Source organism: Prunus persica, chromosome G8 (genome assembly GCF_000346465.2).
Source record: "Prunus persica cultivar Lovell chromosome G8, Prunus_persica_NCBIv2, whole genome shotgun sequence".
Lineage (NCBI taxonomy): Eukaryota > Viridiplantae > Streptophyta > Magnoliopsida > Rosales > Rosaceae > Prunus > Prunus persica.
The window spans coordinates 3,820,252-3,838,846 of NC_034016.1; the positions used below are offsets into that span (position 1 = coordinate 3,820,252).

The window sequence follows — 18,595 nt, forward strand, 5'->3', positions numbered from 1 at the left end:
TTCATTTTTGGTTTGGATGATATTCCTTTATGAAAAGGAAATATATTTGTGGTCCCAAGGGTAGTGCATGTGATTTGTCTGTGATTGGTCTATAACTTTTGGTTTTGTCTGATGTGAGCAAGTTTTTGTTATGTCAAAAGTAAATGTGTTGTTATGGTTGTAAATGTAAGTTGTTGATGACATTAAGTGTTGTTTATATATACATTTTATTTCTACCTTTGTAGCTAATCCAGATAACTTCACTATGGAGATTCACCATAGAGGGAATTTTTTAAAGGGGAAATATTTGGGTGGTAGGGTTTAATGGATAGATAACTATGTTGGGATCATTTTTCAATGTTGAACATGTATGACATTGCTACATCACTCGGATACAACGAATTTAAAACGTATTTTCACTATAGAAGCACAATAAAGGCTTTTCTTCCACTAGAAACAAATGGCCATGTACTTGAGTTTGTGCAACAAATTCCGTCATCTAGGGTTTAGAATTTGTACCTCTCACATAAGCCAGAACCCCCCCTGTTAGAGAGTCAAGCATTTGCATCTACACCTACATTTCACTTTGATGGTTCGCTTCACCGAAATTTACACCAAGTTGATGTAGAAGTTGATCTGAATACGTCACATTGTGGTTAGTAGGGTGATGGTTGGGATAATTTGTGGAGTTATTAGGGCGGAGAGACGAAACTACCTGAACAGTGACAATTTGATGGACTATTGGATGTCAAAGAGTTGATTTAGAAGATAAGGGGCAATTGGCGGTAAAAAATAATTCGTATCCTTAATTTTCCAAGAAAAAAAAAAGTTATGGTGCAAATTGAAAGTAGCGTACAAGTTCAGAGGGTAGATTAACAGTTTTTGAGGCCCAAAAAAGTCACGAGAAGCCCAAAGACATTTAAAGCCAAATATAACATACAATGTTGGTCATACGTTAATCCAAGCTGTATTTTGGGAATTAATTCATTAAATAAATATAGAAATAGTGTGCATGCCATGCCAATAGTACATTTTTCATATGTCAATCACCTACTAAGCTCACATGAACCCAAGTCATGTGGTTTACGGGGCTTGCACAAAAGATTGTGGTGTGGAAGGTTACAGAAGTCTACAAGGCCCACAAAACTCTTGGATAATAAAGACTTTGGGCTAGCTACTTGGGAGCACCAAAGTCCAAGCCCATTACTTGGAGTTCTCCAATGTGGGTGAGCAAATGAGATATTTTTCAAGCACTTCTTTTTACCCATAGGAAATAGTCATTTTCCAATGCCTAGCTTTAGCCTATGGAAATAAGAATGTCCCAATGCTCCTTTTCACCGGCTGGAAACAAGCCAATTCCAAACTTCCTTTTACCCATAGAAAATAGTCATTTTCCAATGCCTAACTTTACCTACTAGAAATAAGAATGTCTCAATGCCCCTTTTTACTTGTTGGAAATAGATTAGCTCCAACACTTTCTTTTACCTATTGGAAATCAAAGAGAGCCTTCACCTTCTATAAATTGGGAGGGGCATTGCTCAGCCAAAACCAAACCCTCTTGGTTGCTGCAAGCTTCTCAGCAACCATGAGAACTCACTTTCCTTCAGCTGCTGCAAGCATTCCAGTAGCCATCACAGTCGTTCCTGAGCCATCAACCTCCATCGTTGAGCTGCTGGAAGCATCCCAGCAACCATTGACCAACATCTCTTGGTTGCTCAAGCATATCAGCAACTATTAGACCACTTTCCTTCCTCCCTTCGGCTGCTGCAAGTATTCCAGGGCCATCCTAGCCATTCCTCAGCCATCACAACTATGTCTTCTACTTTCTCACCCTTGAAATCCATCATCTTCTCCATAAAGCCTCACCAAGCATAACTCCAAGCTTTTCCATCATTCCAAGCTATAAACACCATACCCTTCAAACCTCAAGCTTTTCATCCCATCCTCATTCTCTTGAAACTCTTAAATCTCCATAGCCATAGCCACAAACAGTAGATTATCAACACCCAAACTCAAGCATATCTAACACCAAGCCAAGCACATGCATTTTGATTTGCTAAACTTATGGGTCTTTAGCTCCTAACTCCAAGCTCTCATGCCAAGCCTAGTAGTATCTTGATTCACCAAAGCAAACTCTCATGCCAAGCCTGTGCAACATTAATGCACCATGTTCAACTCTTCGTCAAGTTGCCGGAAACAACAGCACAAAACACGCAGCTGCTAGAAGAAAAACAAAGTACTCCCCTGGGACTTGCTTCTCCCTCGGGATACTTTAGGTCTAGTTCTCGCTAACTCAAAAAAAAGGGGCAACGAAGGCTTAGTTCATCACTCTATGGTGGTCCAAGAATTAACAAGCCCGAATGAGCCTTCCGATTGAAAAAGACCCCAACATAAATGGCAACTCTGTTGGGGACTAGGACATTAGTCTTGTAGTGGCTCCTAAAAGATCACAAGCTTTAAAATTAGTATTCACGCACACTACAACAAAATTTAAAGATAAGAGCATTCTCTTTGATTTTGCTTTGTTCTGTTGTTCTTTTAAAAAAAAAGGGATGCACAAATATTTTTAATATTTTCTCTTATGTTGTAGATATACATTCTCAGACAAAACATATTGCGAAAGGCCTATGGGGGCTTAGGTGAATCCATCATTGCAAACAGCACATGCAAACATCAAATGACTTGGGGGCTTCATGCCAAGCAAAAGAGAGAGACAAGAATCCAGAAGCTGCTGTAAATTTCAGTTTTTCTCATGGAGGAAAGCAAATTGTTTGTTTGAAGCAAATTGCAAGAAGAAACCAAACCAAACAAAAAAAACAAAAAAACAAGCAGGCCTTTACTCTGTTTCTCGACCTCGAGTAAGCCAAAAAGTGCATAACCCAACTCTGCAACCAATTGTTGACCCCAACAAGCTGACTTGGAGAAGGACACCATGCCATCCAAATAAGCAAACCCACCCACCTTTTCTGCCATATAGTATAAATCATCTCTTTGATTACAACAAGCCTAGACAATCATGCATTGTGGTGACAAACAGTTTTCTATTTCCCCTTTTTGAAATAAGCCAAGTACTGCCAACTCAACAAGCCATCTACATCTGAGTTTCCACTAGTAATCAGCACACCTAACCTTTGTCAAAAATCTATTATGCAATTCATTGCCAAATATTATGCCTTTTCGAGACCTCAACCTCTTAGGGGCTTACCCATGTTAAAACCTGCTACCACTCAGACTCATGCAATCAAGTGCTGTAAGTGATCAAACAGGACCTCTGCAACATGCCAAGAAGGAAATTACAACATGGCAAGCAAATCAATGAAGCCAAATTTACATGAAAAGAAAAGAAAAAAACCAACTCAAGCACAAGTCAAGCATCTAGCACATAAATTTTAGGGAACTTCAAATTTTCTCATGTCATACCAGGCTATACCTTGATTCCTAGGAATTATATGACTCAACTTTATTCCATTCTCATGCCAAACCAAGCTAAATCTTGATTACATTATCTACATCCTGAGAGCAAGTCTAAGCTATATCATTCCAAGCCAAGTTACATTCTTCTAGCACCACAAGCAAAGAATTTCCAGCACTTGCCTTATTCCAAACATCCTTCCAGCACATGCCCTATTTCAAACATCCTTCCAGCACAAGCCAGATTTCAAACTTCCTTCCAGCACATGCCCAATTTCAAACTTCCTTTTAGCACATACCCGATTTCAAACTTCCTGCTAGTGTCTGTGCTTCATGTCTGAAAAAGATACAGATGCTGGTAAGGTACTCGTGAAAAAGAAAAGATGCCAGAAGAATATTTTCCTACATTCATCTATTCTTCACCTGCAACATCCAACAAATATCGCTCCTCATCCAATTCCTCATATTTTCTTATCATTCAAATCTATCATTTCCCTTGTAAGTCATAGCCTCCTCATCGTCATCATTCTTCTCAGGCAAACTTGAGATGCTCGTTTTTATAAAGATGATTGTCTGAGCACCTGGACTTGCATCATTGCTCTCATTTTCTTCCCCAAAAAAAAAAAAAAAAAAACTCCTGCAAAGTAGAAAAATGATGCATAAGCAGCAAGCAAACTCATCAACCAAACATTTGATGAATTCACATGGCATAAAATCAATCCACATGCCAAGAAATTTCATTTCATTCATGCATTCCAAGCAATTCAGGCATTTTAAGCAAATTGAAGAACCCATGCTCTTGCGACAATACCATACAAAATCATGCTCTCACGACAATATTGATCAAGATCATGCTCTAGCAATGCCCAGATCAGCACTCAATGCCAATAGAAAGGATATGCTAAATTCTCAAACAAAAGCAACATGCCAAGCAAAACTTATACACAAGCTTTCCAACTATTCTAGCTAGAACATTCCACCTTTGGAAAATCACTAGAAATCAAGCTTACAACCAACAGATCTCAAACTTACCAGATTAGAACTAGATATATCAAGCTTCACTTTTCTAAAATTTCTTTGCATTTAGAGCTAGGGAAGCATGTCAAACAGATTCTCAAAACATGCTATGCGACAGAAACTAGAAAATTCCAGCAGCTTAGCCCTTTGAAATTGCACCAAAAATTCATTTTTCCTTCAAATGGCACAAGACCAGTTCCAACACAGCCATTGAGAAGTCTGTTTTCATGTCCAACTCAGATTCCAAGAAAAACATTTCGAAAGTTCAAAGAACAGCCCACAAGCTACTTTGAGATATTTTGACAAACACTTGGCATGCATTACCCAAGTGAGCTTGTATGACTCTTGTTTATCACCAAGCTAGAATCCTAAACCAGAAGCTCAACCTCAGAATTTGACTTCTAGTTCACAAATTCTGGGAAATACAGAGGAGCTCAAGCATTCAAGCATAGAAAACAAGCAAGCAGCAAAGGCATCAACATCAATTCAAGAACATGCTTCAGAAAAATGAAGGCAGAGAACACTACAATTGTTGGATAATCTTCAATTTTGGATATGTTATAAACAACATAATTTCGAGCATATTTTGTGAAGCAAGTGCAATCATCCAAGTATCAAAAATTAAAAACACATGTAGAAACAAAATCTGAAGAAACTCACCAGCCATGGATGAACACTGAAGCTACAGACCAACTTTTAGGCATCAGAAAAATTCTACAAATTCTACAAATTTTACAGTCTATAGTACTTGAGCAGATGAACAACTTTCATCAAGGAACTTTTCTGATCCGAGCTTCCAAAATATGACTTATATACTGATGCACAGTACCCACGGGTTTGAATCTTGAAAAGAGAAGAAAGAGTTGTAGGGAGAAGAAGCCATGCGCCATCATGCCAAATGGTCACCATTGCAGCAAAATGATGCCCCAAGTTTGTTGCACCATGATTCAATCAAATACCAAGAAGGTCATGCTACGAGCTCATGCAAATCAAATGTTTTCATGATGGCTAGCATGCACTTAAGGGTTGAGAAATTCTTTACATCCATAACCATTCAGAGAGAGCAAGCATCCCCTCTCACTATTGGAACTCTTCAATTTTGAGCTCTTCCTTCCCCTTTTCTCTTCTGGCAAAGCATGCAAAAGCCTGACAAAGCTTTTGTCAAGCTGCCGAAAATTTGCTAAAACCACTCATTCTTCCACCCTCATCTTTTCCTCTTTTCTGTCTCTCAAAATTCCCTCTCCCCTTACTTTGAACCCCTGTTTCTCATGGGAAATATAAGCCCTCTTTCTCTCTAATGTTAAACTCATAAATGCTCAGCTTCCATGCCACGAACTTCTCAAGCCAAGCCAAGATATTCATCTGTCAGCAACTGTTGGTTTTGTTGGAAAAGGAAACCAAGATGTTTCCTAAGGCTCCATGAACCTTTCGAAGCACCCTTGGGGCCTAATGCTTAAACTCAAACACAGAAGCAACTCCACCCCCTTGCTTTTCACAGCAGGCCAGGCTCATCTGTAGCTGCTGGAATAAAAAAGCCCCTACATAAATGCCAAAACCCAAACACTTTTAAGCCATGTCACTTTAGCCAATACCAAGCATACAAGCCAAAGCTTAGTGTACAAGCCAATACCAAGCATACAGACCAATTCCAAGCGTACATGTCAATGCCAAGCATACAGGCCAATGCCAAGCATACACGCCAATGCCAAGCATCCAAGCCAATACCAAGCATACAAGCCAAAGCCAAGCGTACAAGCCAATACCAATCATACATGCCAATGCCAAGTGTATACACCAATGCCAAGCATCCAAGCCAATACCAAGCATACAAGCCAAAGCCAAGCGTACAAGCCAATACCAAGCATACAAGCCCAAAATCAAGCGTACATGCCAATGCCAAGCATCCAAATCAAATACTAAGAATACATGTCACCATCAAGCATACATGCCAATACTAAATATACACGTCAAAACCAAGCATGCAAGCCAATATCAAGCATACAAAACTAATACAACTCTTGCAAACTGCAACCATACCAAATCAAGAGTCACTAGTCACTCAAGCACATCAATCATGCAAGCTAACTTATTTTGGGTTAAAATTCAACCAAGCCTTATCTCTTATGTCATGCCGCAAAATAAGCCAACTTTTGGTAACCCCAGTAAGTAAACTCCAATATTACAGTGTATAGGAAAGTTCTTCAAGGCAACACCTTAGGTGTCTAAGAAGATTGGGTATTAAGCGGGATCATTGCGACCCCTCCAACCTTCCCGGAAAAGACCTGGCTGTGATTTTGAAGACTCTTAACTAGTTATCCGTGAGTTGCTCATTGTTACATATAAATAAATAAATAAATATATATATAACCAAGCTAACAGTTGCTAAAACCATGCTAATCTTCATGCCAAGAAAAACAAAACGACTACGGCTAATCAAGCAAGCATGGATATTTCATGCATATTGAAGAACCAGTCATGCCATGCCACTGCCAATTATTTTGGGTTGAAATTGATTATTTTGCTTATCTCGCTGCCACTTCATGGCCCCAGTAATCAAGGGGGCTAATGTTGAGGCCCAAAAAAGTCACGAGAAGCCCAAAGATATTTAAAGCCAAATATAACATACAATGTTGGTCATGCGTTAATCCGAGCTATATTTTGGGAATTAATTCATTAAATAAATATAGAAAGTGTGCATGCCATGCCAAGCCAATAATACATTTTTCATATTTCAATTACCTACCAAGCTCACATGAACCCAAGTCATGTGGTTTACAGGGCTTGCATGAAGGATTGTTGTGTGGAAGGTTACGGAGGTCCACAAGGCCTATGGAAACTCTTGGATAATGGAGACTTTGGGCTAGCTACTTAGGAGCACCAAAGTCCAAGCCCATTACTTGGAGTTCTCCAATGTGGGTGTGCAAATGAGATATTTTTCAAGCATTTCTTTTTACCCATAGGAAATAGTCATTTTCCAATGCCTAGCTTTACCCGCTGGAAATAAGAATATCCTAATGCTTCCTTTCACCCGCTGGAAACAAGTCAATTCCAACACTTCCTTTTACCCATATGAAATAGTTATTTTTCAATGCCTAGCTTCACCTACTGGAAATAAGAATGTCTCAATGCCCCTTTTTACCTATTGAAAATAGACATCCAACACTTCCTTTTACCTATTGGAAACCAAAGAGAGCCTTCACCTTCACAATTATTCTTGAGCCATCAACCTCCATCGTTGGGCTGCTGGAAGCATCCCAGCAACCATCGACCAACATCTCTTGTTTGCTTAAGCATACCAGCAACTATCGACCACTTTCCTGCCTCCATTCGGCTGCTGCAAGCATTCCAGCGGCCATCCTAGCCATTCCTCAGCCATCATAACCATGTCCTCTACTTTCTCACCCTTGAAATCCATCAGCTTCTCCATAAAGCCTTACCAAGCATAACTCCAAGCTTTTTTTTCATTCCAAGCTATAAACACCATAGCCTTCAAACCTCAAGCTTTTCCTCTCATCCTCCTTCTCTTGAAACTCTTAAATGCCCATAGTCATAGCCACAAACAGCAAATTATCAACACCCAAACTCAAGCATATGTAACATCAAGCCAAGCACATGCATTCTCATTTGCTAAACTTATGGGTCTTTAGCTCCTACACTCCAAGCTCTCATGCCAAGCCTAGTAGTATCTTGATTCACCAAAGCAAACTCTCATGCCAAGCCTGTGCAATATCAATGCACCATCTTCAACTCTTCTTCAAGTTGCCGGAAACATCAACACAAAACACGTAGTCGCTGGAAGAAGAACAAAGTATCCCTGGGACTTGTTTCTCCATCAGGATACTTTGGGCCTAGTTCTCACTAACTTAGAAAAAGAGGCAACGAAGGCTTGATTCATCACTCCATGGCAGCTCAAGAATCAACAAGCCCGAATGAGCCTTCCGATGGAAAAAGACTCCAACAACAGTTAACCCTTTTCTTTTTGCGAATAATGTGGAGGCTTATGAAAACAGGGAAGAGGCTTTTCTATATTTATGTATTGGAAGGTATGCTTGATTGCTTGGAAATCATTTTCCAAGTACCCGAAAAAAGAACGCTCTTCTCATGGATTCTTCATTTTCCTATCGATTTAATCCTTGCTATTCGAGTGAATTGCTGCCTATGTTATTACTATACGGTGTACAATTTATGGATAAAAAATGTATCATAGCATTCTTAGCAATCCAAGCTTTTGAACCTTTCAATTTTGATGAGGCCTACTCCACCTTACCAAGGCGACAAATGATCGGAGAGTGCAATGTGATCCAGAAATTGCTGATAACGGGTCGGAGAGAACGACATTATCCAGATATCAGGTGGGCAACTTCTAATACAATAGGATAGGAGGGCTAGCATACATAACAGAGAGCATCCAAGCTTGTTTCCCAGGCAATGAGATACAAACATTGATCACTTGGTCAACTGTACTAACCCCATCAATCTTTAATCCATCGTCATTCCAAAGAGCCCAAAGTCAAAAACTTAGTTGTAACAGGTTTTAAGGAAAATTCTACAGTGGGCTTGGCGCATGGATGCGCCCATTGTTACAGACCATTGGATGAGTAGTTGGTGATGTGGAGTTATCCACACCGTTGAGTTAGTTACTGGATAAATCGGTTGTTGTAGGTAAAAAGAAAACAAAAACAAAAACTCTCCTTCAGTAGCATTGGGTTTCTCTTTTCTCTCTCTTCCAGTTCGACTCCTTCCAAAATCGCTCCTCTCCTCCTGTTGTGACGACGAGACAGCGCGACGAACACAACTCCTCTCCTCTCAGGTATCTCTGTCTTTCTTCTCCCTAATTGTCTCTCTCATCTCTATATCTCATGGTCTCTCAATCTCCTTCCCAGGCTTCGTTTCAAAACCAAACCCATACCAAAAATCTCAGCCCCAATTGAAACCCCCATTTAGCTCGATCCCTGCCGTCTATCTCCCAAGATAATTTTAATGATTCAAGGTTTGAGTTTTCTAATTTATATTGTAAGTTTTAGGTTTTGATATTGGGCTATGGTCTCTGCAGGTTTTCAACTTTTTAATTTGTATTTGAACCATTAAATTGGAGACAAGGTGAGGATTTCATATTAGTGTTGAACTAGATGTAGATTTGGTAATGTTAGTTTAATTTTGAGTTTACTGCTGCATTCATCATTTTTTGGTTTTTTTTTTCTTTTCCAATTGATTTTTTTTTTATTTTTCTGAGTTGGTTCTTGTGTTTACAAGTTGCATCTTATTTTCATATTCGGATTCCTGAATGTGCTATGATGTCATTCTAGTCTCTTTTTTTTCTTTTTCTTTTTCCTGGGCTCTGGAGTGTTGCTTTGTTTAGCCCGGATTCTTCTTTTTTATGTGGTTTTTTGCTTTTGTTTGTAGTTTTGGTCGTGTGGGATGGGGGGTGTGAGGATTTCTCATCCTCCTGTAGCCCCATTGATTTATGAATATCATCTTTGGAAGCTTGTTATGAAGGTTGCCTCTTTTTTGGAGTTTTAATGAAAGCTACCTAACAACCAAACAATAAAAGCCTCTGTTAGTTTCTTTAGTTTCCTTTTAGTCTCTCTAATTTTTTGCTGACCTTGTGCTTTCTCTTACTAACTGACAATTGGATGTTCACTTGGTGTTGTCCTGCAGAAAGAGTGCTGTAATTTTCTATGAATTGCTTGATTTTCATTCATCATGTGTGCATCTACATAGGAAGCCCTGTTTATTACCTCCTCTCTCATGCTTACTATCCTAGGATTGTCTACCCTTCATGTATGTGAGTTTTAAATTTTCATCATTATATATGTTATTAAACATTAGAGATTATTTAAGGCATCATCTATTATCTGAATTCTGCTTAGTCTTAGTTCCATGTGCATTAATTAACTCTTTAATTCATACATTTACATTTTAGCAACTTGATGTGATTACTGTGGCTCATACCAAAAAGGCAATCTTAGGCTCATCAAGGAAAGTCGAGCTTCCAAGTGACTTACTGGATATTAGATCATTTGGTTTATTTCCCTATGTTATTAACATTTTTGTAGTGCTGAATATTTATTTGTATTGGATGTGAGATTTCAGTTTGTTGCTTTATATAATTATTTAGCAATTTAATTATTTCTTTGCACCTTTTGTTTACGAAGCTTTAATTTTCTTTTTCAGTCATACTATTCTTTTTGTACTATCTGTTTTTTTATTTAGCTTGGCATTGTGGTCGAGATGTGGATGTAAGTTTTTTTTTGGCTGAAAAGAAACCCATTGTGATTTGGTTTTTTTTTTTTTTTTGACAGACAAAACACCCAATATGATTAATTTTAGTATATATATATATTTTTTTTTTCATGTTAGGCATATTGTTGATGTTGAAATTTTTGTGACTCATTTGAAAAGCATTAGGTAGAATTTCTTAATTGTAATGATATTATGAGCTCTAACATTGAGTTCATGGTCATCGGAATTGTTGTATTATATTGAAGTTTGATATGGTATTTAGGCGTGTAATTACCAAATTGTAAGGGGTTTTTAGCAGTTGGTGTACGTAACTTAGCGTACAATTGGCAACCTTTTTGCATTTTCATAATGCTATTACCAACTGACTAGTCTGTTATTGCAATTAGAGTATGCGACATTATATTTATTGCCTTGCATTTTTGTAATGAAAATGCAATAGGTACTTCGGTATGTCATTTTTGAATCCAATTAGCAATTGGTTAGTCCGTTTTTACAATTAGTGTATGCATATGACATTGGAAGCCTTTTCAATTTGCATATTGTTAGAATGTAAATACAATATGTGGTTTGTCAATGCAATTGACAAACAGGTAATGTCATGTGCATTCCAGTCATGCTATTGATAAACAAAGCAGTCTCATTTGCATTCCAATCGCGCAATTGCCATTATCTATGCACAATTAATTGAAAATATAAATACAATATGTGATTTGTTAATGCAATTGACAAACAGGTAGTGCCATTTGCATTCCAGTCGTGCAATTGACAATCAAAGTAGACCTATTTGCATTCCAGTTGTGCAATTGACAATCATGGTAGTCTCATGCTTTATATGTTTATTATGAAAATACAAAAGAAAATTGAACTATGCAGTTGGACAAGTTTATTTTCCAAAATAAACATTTGAATTGATTAAGGGTAAAATAAATACAAGTTAATAGAAAGTATTAGGTCATACAGATCCACATAAATAAAGGTACAAAGCATTAGATTTTCACATATTAACTTGGGTTATTCGCAGCACTAGTTCCTCAATTATACCCGTAGTTGCATTTGGGTCATTGAACTCAATTATTAGTTGCAGAGGTCACTTAAATATGTGTTTTGTTGCACCAATAGTCCTTCCGTCAAGTTCTTTTAAATTTTTTATCAAAAGTGAGGGTAAATTCGGAAATTCATCCACAACCCTCCCTATCCTCCACAACTTCAAAATTTATAAATTTGGAAATTTGGAAATTCAAATTGAATATCAAATAATAAAAATTCCCACAGGTCTACTACACAAAACTTCAAAACCCTAACCCACCAACCTCTCTTCCCTCTCAACCTCTAGATGCTTTGAAAACTGACAGCGAACCGAGTCTCAAGAAAGATTCCTCTTATGTCGAACCTATGGTTCAACCTTCCATTCTTCTTTGCTCCTTCGGGGAGGTGCAAAGATTCATCATTTCAGCACTTACCCTTTTTCATTTTTGTTTCAAAAGTCTACAAATTTTAGCACCCATGAGTCAGATTTAGTGGCTCTTGCAAAAGTGTTGGGTTTTAAATTGGTGTATTTAAATTGGGTTCGAAGATTATGGAAGACCGATGTGATTTAGGAGAAGGGTTGGTCTCAATACCCAGATTGGATTCAAAGGTTGGTTCTTTTTCCTGCGCGTATTTTTTGGGTTGTTTTAGATTGTTGGGGAAAAGCATAAGAGTACTGAATTGGGACAAGAACGTGACTTGGGTTCTCGTAAGCGGCTTAAAATGCGAGATCTTGAATCTGTTTGCCGGTTTGAAGGTATTTATTATAAATATTTGAAAATATTCTTGGTGTTGTGCAGCATCTTTTTAATTGAATTTTTGGGTGTCGGCAAGGATTGGGTTGCGGCAATGGAGGTTTGTGGAGGAAGGGGAGGGTTGTTGATGAATTTCTGAATTTATCCTCACTTTTGACAGAAAATTTAACAGAATTTGAAGGAAGGACTAATGGTGCAACACAACACCTAATTCAGTGACATCTACAACTAATAATTGAGTTCAGTTATCCAAATGTAACTACGGGTATATTTGAGGGACCATTGCTGCGAATAACCCTATTAACTTTTATTGTTAAGCTCTTTTTTGTTAAGTCAGATCTCACTTTTAAATGACGATGGGAAATTTGTCTCTTGTTTGGCAATTTCCATTGATATATATATATATATATATATACCAGTCCCTCACTCAATTAAATGGTCTTATATGTCCCTTTCAGTAGATTGGACCTTAACCGCTGAGAGTCAACCAATTCCAATCCAACGTAGATTAAACAATTTAGATTATATCTAACAATATCTTGATGGCACTGTCAAAATTAATTTTGGTCATCAACCTTCACAAAAGTCAATCATCCAGCGAGTTTCAGAATATAATGAATGAGATATTCAACCCTTACAGTCATTTCTCCATAGTTTATATTGATGATGTCCTTATTTTTTCTCAGTCAATAGAACAACATTGGAAACACTTGTATAAGTTTTTGCAGATAGGCAAACAAAATGGTTTAGTCGTCTCTGCCAAGAAGATCAAGTTATTCCAAACCAATATTAGATTCCTTGGTTACAATATCTGTCAGTCACAAATTAGTCCAATTGATCGAGTCATTCAATTTGCTGATAAATTCCCTGATCAAATCATTGATAAAAGTCAATTACAAAGGTTTTTAGGATCTCTTAATTATGTTTCTGAATTTTATCAAAATCTGAGAAAACAATATAAGCCTTTGTTTGATCGCCTCCAGAGTAATCCCCCACACTACTGACATAGTCAAACAAATCAAGATCCATGTCAAAAACACTTCCATGTTTAGGCATCCCTTTTGCCAATTCATTCAAAATTGTTGAGACGGATGCTTCTAATATTGGTTATGGTGGTATCCTCAAACAAAGAGTCAATTCTAGTCAAACTGAGCAAATCATTCGATTCCATTCTGGTACTTGGTCACAATCACAAAAAGAAATATTATCCATAGTATTATGCATTAATAAATTTCAGTCATATTTATTAAATCAAAAATTTTTAGTCCAAGTCGATTGTAAGTTTGCTAAGCATGTTTTGAAAAAAGATGTTCAATATATTGCATCCAAACAAATATTTGCACGATGGCAAGCTATTTTGAGCATATTTGATTTTGATATTGAATATTTGAGAGGAAGTGAAAATTCTATCCCTGATTTCCTTACTAGAGAATTTCAACAGGGTAATCAATGGCAGAAAGAAGAAGAGAAAAAGATAAACAAAAAGAGCATGTTTTACCATCAATTACCCTATTTGCTTCACTTTTGACTTCGTTTTCAACAAGATTGCACTTCCCATTCCTAATGCTTTTGTAACCCCAAAGTGAATAAGTTTTTTTTTGGGTAAAAAAAATGTGATTGTTGGCCTTTGTAAATATGTTGTAAACATGTATTTAAAATATACTAAAATTAATAAAATAAATTTATAAAGGGAAGGTGAGATATTAGAGAAGTAAATTAGGTCTTTATCCTTGTAAACCAAAGGGTTTACAATAGTAATGACTCATGTGCAATTGACAAACATTTAGTGGGAAATTGAAACTGAATAATGCAATTGACAAATAGTGAGCTCAAAATTGCAATTGACAAACAGTAAAATGGAACATTCAGAAGGTAAATTGGGTCCTTATACTTATAAATACAAATATTTACAATATTAAGGTCTCGTTGTAACACCCCGACTCCAAATTAAACCCCTTATTTAAATTATTTAAATTATTTAAGGAAAATTATAAATTTACCCTTGGAGTAGGGGTATTTTGGTCATTTTCTTACCCGAAAGAAGTTTGGGGCAGCGACTAGTATTTTTGGGAAGGTCGTACTAAGATGAGTCCGTAGAGACGTAGTGGGCTCGATTCGGAGTTGAAACGAAGAAGTTCCGAGCAAAACAAGTTCAGTGGCAAAACCGTAAATAGCCCCTTATGTTACTGTTCACCGCGGTGGTTTTTGGGCCGTCACCGTCGCATCTGGCCACCGCTTGGGGTGGCACCGGTCCCAAAAGAACCGTGCCATCTTCCTCTTCCCATCCCAACCAATCTCAGCCACTAGAACCACCTGTGCTCGCCGAAAAATGCAAAAATCTGGTTTTAACCTAAAATTCAAGGAGCTCGATCTCTCTCCTCCGGCCACCGATTTAGACGAGCAAGGTATGGATTTCTGCCTATTTTTCATGCTCTAGCTGATGGTTGGTAGGATTGCATCGATTTTGAGTGTAGGTAATTCGATTTACGAATTGAAATTCGGCCGGTTTTGGGATCTCGATTCCGGCCACTCCCGGTCAGTTTTTGGGGTAGGTCCAAGAACAAAAGTGGCTCCAAATAGGGTGTTATACCTAGGGTAGGAGTTTGGAGCCGTGGTTTTGAGATTTTCCGGCAATGCATAATCGCTTTGGGCACCCAGCGCTGCCGGCCCGTGTGGCGGCGCGTGGGCGAGGGTAGTAAATTTTCATTGTGTCTCAATGAGATCCTTAGGTTGTCACGAGTGCATAGGATTTCATGGATCTCAATTTGGACGTCGTTTGACTATCGAACTGATATCGCCTATTGCGCATTATCCAGGTTCGATAGGTTAGAACTGTTGGATGGTCTCAAATTTAATATATGTTAATCTAGATATTTCTAAGATCGTGTAGGAATTCACAAATCGTAAATCGGAGCCCCGGATGTTCTGATTTAATAATTTAAAGTTTATATTTTATATTAACTGTCAGATCGTGCGATTGTGAGCGATCTGACCATCCGATCTGAGCCAAACTTGCAGGACGAGTGTCCTATACCTTGTAGAACCCATAGAAACATTCAGATCGGAATTTGGAGGTCGTGGGCCCCGTGGGCCCGTTTGACCAGGGTTAAGGTAGTTTGGCCCTTGGTTGACCGTGAGTCTTCTGGAGTAATCTCACCTTCCCAGGGGAATTATTGGGTGCTAGACTATTGTTGAGGTTTACACAATATTAGAAGTAAATTATATATTTATATACGTTTGTAAAGGTATAAAAGGAGTCTAGAATGTCAGTTTGAAGTGCTATACACACTACCTTAGGTACCTCCCTGGATTTTGGTTACACTACAAGTACCACCCTGTGAAAGTTAGGTCCCACGTGGCTTAGGTTATCCGGCGTGTGGACAGACCCCATACATGGCGTTGGTTGTACCGGCGTATGGGGAGATCTTGTGATATTATGTTGAGGTCGCACGTGACGTAGGTTATCCGGCGTGTCGACATACGTGGCATTGGTTATACCGGCGTATGGGGAGATATTGTGATATGATGCTCAGGTCGAGCGTGGCGTAGGTTATCCGGCGTTGAGACAGGCCCCATACGTATCGTTGGTTGTACCGGCGTATGGGGAGATATTGTAATAGTATGGTATGGTCGCACGTGGCGTAGGTTATCCGGCGTGTTGACAGACCTCATACGTGGCGTTGGTTGTACCGGCGTATGGGGAGATAATGTGATAGTATGGTATGGTCGCACGTGGCGTAGGTTATCCGACGTGTTGACAGGCCCCATACGTGGCGTTGGTAGTACCGTCGTATGGGGAGATTATGTGAAATACAGAGAAATGAAATAAGGTATTGCCTATGTGTGGAATTGGGTTTTAAGGAAGAACTACGTGTGACTTGATCCCTCAGGGAGGGTACATAGGCAGCCTAAGGTTATTAGGTGCAGCCACGGACATAGATGTGATTGTGTTAGGAGGTTAAAACCTCGTATGTTGGATTTGGAAAAGTTAGATGATGTATGTTGTAGTTAGTAGTCATAATTCGTCTTTGAATTTATTGTTTGCCTTGTTTAAGGCATGAATTGATTTGTTAGTGTGCTTGGTAGTTTGTTGAGAATTATTGGAAGGCCGAAGGCCGTTTATGTAAATTGCATGAAATTATTTTGTGCATGCTGCCCGTTGGGAATATTAAATGTGTTTTTATGCAGGTCGAAATTTTGGGAACTGTCCAATTTACAAGGGAGACTCTGCCAAAATTTCGGCAGAAAGTCTAGTACCCTTATTCCATTTTGGGAAAAAGGGTATAGCTTTAGAAGTGGGCCCAGCATCTGGGTGATGTCGGGAATTCCACAGGATTCGTCTCGGATTTGGGGAAATTCGGGACGGGTCCTTTCACTCGTATTACTCTATGTTAAACAGGTGTGTTCCATAAGAGTATAAAACTCATCCTTAATATTGTCATATCGTAATTTACAAAGATAAAGACATATAGTATAATATTAAGGTAACTTGGGGCATTAGGAAAGTAAATTGGACTTGTATAAGAATAGGGTAAGAGTGGACCTTGGTGGAATAAATTTGGTCTTTGTCATTGTAAACAAAGGAGTTTACAACATATAGGACTTCCGTTATATTGTTATGGACAGAGGGGTTCCATAAAGTTATAAAAGAGATCCTTAATCTTGTAATATCGTAATTTACAAAACTCGTAATGACCCCCAATATAATGTTAAGGTAAGAATGAACCTTGGAGTAGTAAGTTGAGTCATTATCCTTGTAAACAAGGTGGTGGTTACAACATTAAGGATTCGTATTATACTAAAATGGACATAGTCGTTCCATTACATTGTAAAAGTCATCCTTAATCTGGTAATACCATAATTTAGAACAACAAGGAACCCTTGTATAAGAATAGAGTAAGAGTGGACCTTGGTGGAATAAATTTGGTGCTTATTCTTATAAACACAAGGGTTTACAGTATTAAGGACCTCTTTTACAATGTTTTGGACCTCCATGTTCCATAAACTTGTAAAGCGTATCCATAAACTTGTAATATCATAAATTACAATAGAAAGGATCTCTATTACATGATTAAGGTAATTATGGACCTTAGAGATGTAAAATTGGTACTTATTCTTGTAAATGTAATGGTTTATAACATTAAGGAATTGTATTACAATGATTTGGACGTAAGCTCTCCATAAACTCGCAACGTAGATCCTTAATCTCGTACATTACAAGATTTGGGTTCTCATTTATGATTTTTTGCACCATGATTACAATTTTGAGGTTCTTCCTTATCCCTAGCGTTGTAATATCCTGATTTACAATTGAAAGGATCCCTCTTACAATGATAAGGTAAGGGTAGACTTTGGAGAAGTAAAGGTGGTCCTTACTCTTGTAAACACAAGTGTTTACAATTTTAAGGACCTCTTTTACAATGTTTTGGACCTCCATGTTCCATAAACTTGTAAAGTGTATCCATAAACTTGTAATATCATAAATTCCGATAGAAATGATCTCTATTACATGGTTAAGGTAATGGTGGACCTTGAAGATGTAAAATTGGTACTTATTCTTGTAAATGCAATGGTTTATAACATTAAGGACTTGTATTACAGTGCTTTGGACGTAAGCTCTCCAAAAACTCGTAATGCAAATCCTTAATCTCGTACATTACAAGATTTAGGTTCTCATTTATGATTTTTTGCACCATGATTACAAGTTTGAGGTTCTTCCTTATCTATAGAGTTGTAATATCCTGATTTACAATTGAAATGATCCCTCTTACAATGATAAGGTAAGAGTAGACTTTAACGTTGTAAATGTGGTCCTTATTCTTGTAAAAACAAGGGTTTACAGTATTACGGACTTCTTTTACAATATTTTGGACCTTCATGTACCATAAACTTGTAATGTGTATCCATAAATTTGTAATCTCATAAATTACAATAAAAGGATCTCTATTACAAAGTTAAGGTAATGGTGGACCTTGGAAATGTAAACGTGGTTCATGTTCTTGTAAACGCAATAGTTTATAACACTAAGGACTTGTATTACAATGGTTTGGATGTAAGTGTTCTATAAACTTGTAAAATGGATCCTTAATCTCATAGATTACAATATTTTGATACTTATTTACAAGTTTTTGCACCATGATTACAACTTTAAAGTTCTTTATAAT

The 18,595-nt window shown here is 37.8% G+C and overlaps 1 long non-coding RNA gene across 1 annotated transcript; it reads right to left on the reverse strand.

The window, feature by feature from the left end:
* LOC109950565 lies at positions 2,706 to 5,966 on the reverse strand. The gene is made up of 2 exons (XR_002272806.1): positions 3,410 to 5,966; positions 2,706 to 3,250 (listed from the first exon to the last, which is right to left on the reverse strand). It is a non-coding gene; the product is annotated as an uncharacterized LOC109950565 (long non-coding RNA).